This window comes from Zalophus californianus, chromosome 6 (assembly GCF_009762305.2).
Source record: "Zalophus californianus isolate mZalCal1 chromosome 6, mZalCal1.pri.v2, whole genome shotgun sequence".
Lineage (NCBI taxonomy): Eukaryota > Metazoa > Chordata > Mammalia > Carnivora > Otariidae > Zalophus > Zalophus californianus.
The window spans coordinates 68,225,345-68,233,126 of NC_045600.1; the positions used below are offsets into that span (position 1 = coordinate 68,225,345).

A 7,782-nucleotide genomic window follows, 5' to 3' on the forward strand; every position below is an offset into this window, starting at 1 on the left:
CTATTTAAAACACCATGTGGCCCCTCTCAATTAATATTACCAAAAGTACTTTGGCACAAATACAAAAAGCATGAAGGATTAGTGCTGAGCATGCAAGTATAAGTCATCTTTGCTCTGTACAGATTCTCCTTCATACAATAAACTGTATCTGTGTGCAATTTATTTACTGAGCTGCACTCTATGTAGTAAATAACACAACAAAGATTATTCCTCCTTCAAAAATCACTTCTATGAGATTATAAATAGAAAGCCTGTGCTCGGTAATCTCCGACAGTACAGTTAAGGATTAAAACCTGATGAAGTTAACACATACATGGGCATGCACATAAGCACTACAGCCACAGAAACATTGTTTATGAAAGTCTCTTCATTTTAATGTCAAGAAAACATATTTATCTTCCTTATTTCCTGCTATCGAGATACATATTCAATATGAAAGAGGGGGAAAAGAAAGAGATGACTTTCTTTGAGATGTAATAAAAAACAGAATATTAGTAATGCCTTTAGAAAATATCTTTTGGAAATGTACAGGCTAAATTTTCTGGCACACTGATACCCAGACTATGTAACACAGGAATGAATCAAATGATACAATAATAAGTATCTTTTTTTAAGTTCCCCTTCCCTTGATGGCTGTTTTTGGTGGCTGTACTTCAATGTTACATAGAAACACATGATTGTCAAGAACAATATTCAGTCACTATCATGTGTTTCAAATTGATAAGTTTCCACTATTTACCTTTTTAAAAATGAAAACGTCTAATATTTTTTAAAACACCTAACAGGGGCGCCTGGGTGGCTCAGTCCCTAAGCGTCTGCCTTCAGTTCAGGTCATGATCTCAGGGTCCTGGGATCGAGCCCCGCATCGGGCTCCCTGCTCAGCTGGAGGCCTGTTTCTCCCTCTTCCACTCCCCCTGCTTGTGTTTCTGCTCTCGCTGTCTCTCTCTGTCAAATAAATAAATAAAATCTTTTTTAAAAATGAATAAATAAAATACCTAACACTTAAATAACTGTCAATACACCAACATTTTATTTTCTAGTGTCCTCAGGTCCAGCTCAGGATAATTAGTGATTTAGAAACTTTGTTGTCTCTACTATTGAAGTGAAGTGAAGAATATGTGACCACTATTTGTAACACTTAAAAAAATTTATGACGATTTTTTAATTATTAGTGTTAATATTAACCACAATCCTATAGTAGTACTCACTTCAGTAGCACACATACTAAAATTGGAATGATACAGAGAGGTTTAGCATGTGCCCTGCACAAGGACAACATGCAAATTTCTGAAGTATTCCACAAATGCATGTGCACATGCATACACACAACACACACACACAAACAACTATATACTACCTTGGTTCCATATAATGAAAAAAATCTCAATACATCTTTGAAGTCATATGCTTATGACCATAACTTACAAACATATATTTTGAAACTTCTGTAATTTTCTGTTTTAAATTGCTCTTTGTAAATTTAAAAAAAAACTCCATAGATATTTTATTTTTCTCTGTATTGGTGGAATTTTATAATCACCACAATCCTGTATTTTAGCATGTTTTCTTTTTTCTCTTTGAAATCTTTTTTTTTTCTTATTTCTATTTCTGGTGTTACAAAATTGAATGATAAAGTATACTTTAGCTGAGACTTTTAATTCATTGGGCTGGTACTTGGTGACTGCCTTTTCCTTTCTTGGGACTCTCATGAATTATTTGTTAATTTTCTCCCATTCCGTTTTTCTCTGATATCTTAGAACTTCTATTAGAAAATATTTAAGCATCTGGATCTTTTCTCTACTATTTTTCATCTCTGCCTTCTTCCTACTTTTCAGATTTCCCCTACTTTATCTTCTAAATTTTCTAGAATTTTTTTTTTCCAAATAGCCTCCAAGTATATTGTTTTGGATGCAATAAGCACCTTCCTTTTTCTTCTTGAGGATATGAGTTATGGGTTTCTTGCTCTTTTGTTTTCTTCTCTTCCTTGCATTCCCCCTTTCTTCTGGGTTTTTTTGTTTGTTTCCTTTTGTTTTTGCTTTGCTTATTTTTCTTTCTTTTTTTAAGATTTTATTTATTTATTTGACAGTGAGAGGGAGCACAAGCAGGGGAGGAGCAGCAGGCAGAGGGAGAAGCAGGCTCCCCGCTGAGCAGGGAGCCCGATGTGAGGCTCGGTCCCAGGACCCTGGAATCATGACCTGAGCTGAAGGCAGACGCTTAACCGACTGAGCCATCCAGGCGCCCTCTTCTCTGCTTTTCTTGGTAGAGGCTTCACTAATTGTGGCAGTGAAACAAGTTTCGCTCACAGGACTTGCAATTACCAAAGCTTAAGAATCTACAGGTTATTGCAAAAAAAAAAAAAAAAGAACACAAAATGGCAGCGGCATTGAAGTAGGAGCTTCATCTCAAAGGCTGCCTCACAGCACAGATCAGAAGCCACGGGCTAGCTTATTGTCCTCCATCTGCAGGGCTGTAGTAGATGTACTTTCCCTCAAATCACAAACCACCAAGATAGGTACAGATTACCTCAGACCAGGGAACCTAATATAAGCATAGTATTGTGAAGTAACCAGCCCCAGTGGCAGAGTCGGGGTGGGGGAAGGTCACCTAAATCAGGTGTAAACCATCACCTCGCTGTTACCAAACAATTTTCATAAGCCGGTAGAAACCAGCAGAGACTCACCTTGGCCCCGTGATTGAAAAGCAACGCTATTAATCAGTACAAGTCATGCCTTGTCTGCAGTCAATACTGTCTTGGTACATATCTTACTTCAGCAAAACAGCTCAGACTAATTCCAGACAAGCCGGAATTAACCCTCACGGAACAGAGGCTTTTCTTCAATAAAAGCGTGAATGAAAATATATTAACTGAGCCACCTCTCGCGGGACATTGGGAAGGCAGCCGCGAGATATCCCGCGTGGCTCTAGACCCCTGCCCGCAGAAACGCCGCCAGGCTCAGAGCCCTCCCGCCCCTTGCGACGGCGTTTTTCCTTCTTCACTTTCAACGGCCCTACGTGATGGACCGCTGCTGGAAATCTTTCAATTGTTGCTTCTGGCACTGAATTGAGTGAAGGGTTTTCAGTGGTTCACACCTGGGATGGCCTCAAATATTACAAATTAACAAAGGAGTCATTGAATGCAGCGGTTTTCATGGAGACTGCCTTACCCTGGCAAAGATTATTGAGGCAAGACTAAAGATGTTTAAGTATTACAATATTAAGGCCGGAACTATAGGGCCACTGCTGCAAGGCCTTCTACAATCCTCTATTCAAGGTGTTTCTTTCCATATTACGTTTACAACATCACCCAGGGTGAAGAAGTAAAGGGTGCGGTGTACAGCTTTGATCCAGTGGAGTCTGTTGGTTTGCAACCCTGGTAATTCTCCGGAGTGAGTTCAAAACTGGCCATGTATATGAGAGGGCAAGGAGAGACTGAAGATTGGTAGGTGTCAGTTTTAATAAGCAAGAGGAAATTTTCAGCCTTTAATGTTTGTGGGCTCTGCTTCTGGGCTCCTAAGGAAGCCATACTTCAACATATATCAAAGTCAGAATGACTGGCAAAACCTCAAAGCACAGGCTCCAGTTCTGCCCCAAGTACACATCTGTTTTGTTAAAAATAAATAACGAAAAAGGAGCACTTTTTTAAGATTTTTAAATTTAGGGGCGCCTGGGTGGCTCAGTCGTTGAGCGTCTGCCTTCGGCTCAGGTCATGATCCCAGCGTCCTGGGATCGAGCACCGCATCGGGCTCCCTGCTCCGCGGGAAGCCTGCTTCTCCCTCTCCCACTCCCCTCGCTTGTGTTCCCTCTCTCGCTGTGTCTCTCTCCGTCAAATAAATAAATAAAATCTTAAAAAAAGTTTTTTCAATTTATTTGGGAGGGGAGAGGGAAAGAGAGTTGGGGGTGCAGAGGAGAGGGAGAGAAGTAGACTCCCTGCGGAGCACAGACTGCCAGGTAGGGCTCCATCTCAGGACCCTGAGATCATGACCTGAGCAGAAGTGAAGAGTCCGCCTTAAACAGATGGCACCACCTAGACGCCCCGACAAAGGAGCATTCTGAACACATAAGAGAAAGAAACTTCCCTGGTTCTCATAAGAAAAGTCATAAGCCTTGCATATACTAAAAACATAAGATAAAAACATAAGATCAATTTTCTGGAATGTCCTCCAGCATGATGGTTTGTAACTATATAAAAAAACATACATAAACCTACATCAAATGTTCCTTTTCTGGAGCACCCTCTTCTTGGTGAAGATTGTATATACCAGGCAGCTGTCCTAACTTGGGCTCAAACAAAACTCTTCCTTTCTCTTTAAAAATTTTTATTTATTTATTTTTTATTTTTTAAAGATTTTATTTATTTTAATTGCCAGAGAGAGAAAGAGCACAAGCAGGGGGAGCGGCAGGCAGAGGGAGAAGCAGGCTCCCTGCTGAGGAAGGAGCCCGATGTGGGACTCCATCCCAGGATCCTGGTATCATGACCTGAGCCAAAGGCAGACGCTTAACTGACTGAGCCACTCAGGCGCCCATCTCTTTAAAAGATTTGTTCATTTTGTGTGGACAAAAAATTTTACAAACCAGGCTTGTCTTGGGTGGTGGCAAGAGGAATAGCTCTCAGTATCTGCCTGCCAAAATCTTAGTTTAGAGTTTAGAGGTCTTAACAGAGTTCAGGCACATATATAGTTGAGATGGTCTCAATACCACAGTACTCCTAAGGCTGTGACCGGAAGTATTTCCTAATGTGGGAAGAGAGCAGAACATATGTTCCAAGAATAGGGGAAGAAATAAAGATCTTCTGATTACTGGGTCCAGCTTGGGGGTCAACCAGCTGTCACACCCTCTTGATGACCTCCTCCAATACTCCACCCCTCCTGACCAGCTCTTACAATCCGACATGTCTCCCCACCTTCGACAATGTACCCCGGGCATGTACAATGTACCAGCAGTCAGCTGGTTTGTTAGCATGGAGGTAGTTCATTTGATAACTATCTAGCTGCACCATAGGCAGATACCACAGCAACAATTTAAGCACATGCAAGAGAAAATACAGATTGGGGCTCCTGGGTGGTTGAGACGGTTAAGCATCTGCCTTCAGCTCAGGTCATAATCCCAGGGTCCTAGAATTGAGCCCCGTGTAGGGCTCCCTGCTCGGTGGGGAGCCTGCTTCTCCCTCTCCTTCTGCTCCCCCTGCTTGTGCTCTCTCGCTCTCTCTGTCAAATAAATAAAATTTTAAAAAGAGAGAGAAAATACAGATTACGATAACGATCTCCAAAATGAGTACCAATATTTTCTTCTCATCAAGAGCCCCGTGACCCAGATCACTGATTTATCAAGTCCCATAGGCTGGGGTCAAATCATTCAAAATATGCATTTGTGTCCTTGTGATCTAATAAAGATGATATAACATTAGGACATCATTAATTAATAGTTGGCCAAGCTAAAGTGGTTGTTAGCAATTTAATCTGATACTTTAATATTTCATTCTTTCTTTCTACAAATCCTCCTGCTTGTGTGTTATATGAGAGATGGAACCTCTATTCAATGTCATGTTCTTTTGCCCACTCTTGCATATCATAACCTTTGAAATGTGATCCCTATCACTATTCAACAAGGGTACATGTAGTTGGTACTCAGCTTCTCCAAGCCCCTAATGGTGGCAGCCTGGTTTCTATGGCAATAGGAGAAGCTTGGGATAGGTCAGACACGTGTCCACACAAAGGCATACTTAGAACCTCACTAGGAAGGTGGGGGCCAATACAATCAGTTTGCCAATTCCTCCCACAAATGGCCTCAGAATCCTTTGGCAGTTACCTTGGGCATTGTTTAGAATACACAGGTCATGATCTTACTACATTAACCAAGTCACTGTATTTTAAGGGCAATCTGGCATCCTTGGCAATATACCATCCCTCTCAGGCACTATAGTGGTCACTCTTTCTATGCACCCAATTTGCTGTATCTCCTGAAAGGTCAGTTGCTAGGACTGGTACCTGACCTAGGGTATCCGCTTCCTGATTTCCAGGGAGTGTTGGCACTTTATGAGCCAAGACATGGAATGAGGACAGCTTCAGGCTGTTCTCTTGTAAGAGAACCCAAATATTTTTCCACATATCCTCATCCCACAAGGGCTTACTCGTGATCATCCACACATCAGCTTCCCATTTTCCAAGCCATAGGGTCAACCCCTTTAGAACAGTCTGTCAGTGCAAAGGGTTAACAGCCAGGGCTTATGAGTGATCACCAGCCAAACTCTGAGTTCTTGAGTTCAGCCCACTGGCTGCTACAGTTCATTCCTGTTTCCATCCAAAGGTGTCAGTGTTGGGCTGAAAAGCCACAACAGTCCAAACGGGCTCATTGCCCTGACTAGATCCGTCTGTCAGGCATCAATGGGAATTTTCCCCATTCCCTCTCTAAAGGCACAAAAGCTACCACAGGAAAAGGGTGGGGGCGTTTGGAGGATCTACATATTCTACAGGGCCTAGTAATGTCCACATTTCTAGAGAAGTTGGCTGGTAGACAAGGAACTTCTCAGCTGCAAATAGGTTTGCCATTTAGTCGAAGCGGGAGTTTTGATCCTTGGCAGAGGTAAATCAATGGAACATATCTGCAATCCACCCCCTGATTAGTTAGCAAGGTAAGTAATTTCCATGATATGCTGTTCCCTCCTCCAGGCTATGCCTGGAGGAGCACAATGTATCACTGCGAGGAGCTGTTGTTCTATGGGGATATATTGAGTTTCTGCCCCCTTCTAGAGTTAGGACCAAAATCCTAAGGGTACTCTCTCCTCCTATTGTCTCTGCCACAGTGCCCAACCCACACCTTCCAGAGTCACAGATACATCTAACGCAAATGGTAGCCCTGCTTGGGAGATGCCCAGAACTTTAATCTGCTTTCCTAGTATTTTTGTCTTCTCAAAGGCAGCTTGTTGCCCTGATCCTCTGACTTCATGGCTCCAAAAACTTGGTGGTATCTGGGCCTTGAATTTTCTGAGTTCACCACTCATCCTCTCACTCACAGATGTTCCGGCAAAGTCTAAAGAGTGTCCTGCAGCAGAAACAAATTTTCACATGTCAACATTATATGGTCAATGTAAAGGGTTCACATTTTATTGATGTGGGGAAGGAGAACATATCTTGGGCTACCATCCCATGATATATCATGGGGTTGTGTAGGTAGCCTTGGGGAAGCACTTGAAAGATCCACTGTTGCCCCTTTGACTCACAGGCAAACTGATCTGTGACTCAGTGGCCAGAGATATAGTGAAAAAAATAATTTTTTTTAAGTCCACTATGGCATGGCACTCCTAGGACCATGGCCAACGTATCTAAGATGGTGGCAATGTTGGGCACAGCTGTATCAACAGGAGGCACTACCTTGTTCAGTTATCAGTAGTCCACAGTCATCTTCCTAGAGCCATCTGCCTTTTTTTGCTGGCTATAGCAGGCTGTTAAAAGCACTATTGACAGGGTGCATAATATCTGCTCAGTGCAATTCTATTTCCTTATGCTCCCCAGGCAATTTATTTTGTTTGACAGGTATCACTCTTCCAGGGATAGTAGACTTACTGGTTTCCAGTTGGCATTTCTTCTCAGCACTGGTTTGATTACCCTAACCTGAAGGTAGAATTCACTGATAGAGGTTTGAAGAGTTTGACCTTTTAGGACATCATCGCCCAATATGTTCTCAGGTATTGGAGAAATAGAACTACTTGTTCTTGGTGGGGAGAATGCCCAATTTACTGTGTGAAAAGGACCTTCCTGGCCATAATGCTTGCCCTGGGTATATTAG

At 42.2% G+C, this 7,782-nt stretch overlaps 1 non-coding gene across 1 annotated transcript; it reads left to right on the forward strand.

Annotated features, from left to right (window-relative positions):
* The first annotated feature begins 1,200 nt into the window (after positions 1 to 1,200).
* On the forward strand, positions 1,201 to 1,307 carry LOC113910634. The gene has a single exon (XR_003516144.1). It is a non-coding gene; the product is annotated as a U6 spliceosomal RNA (small nuclear RNA).
* The last annotated feature ends 6,475 nt before the right edge of the window (positions 1,308 to 7,782 follow it).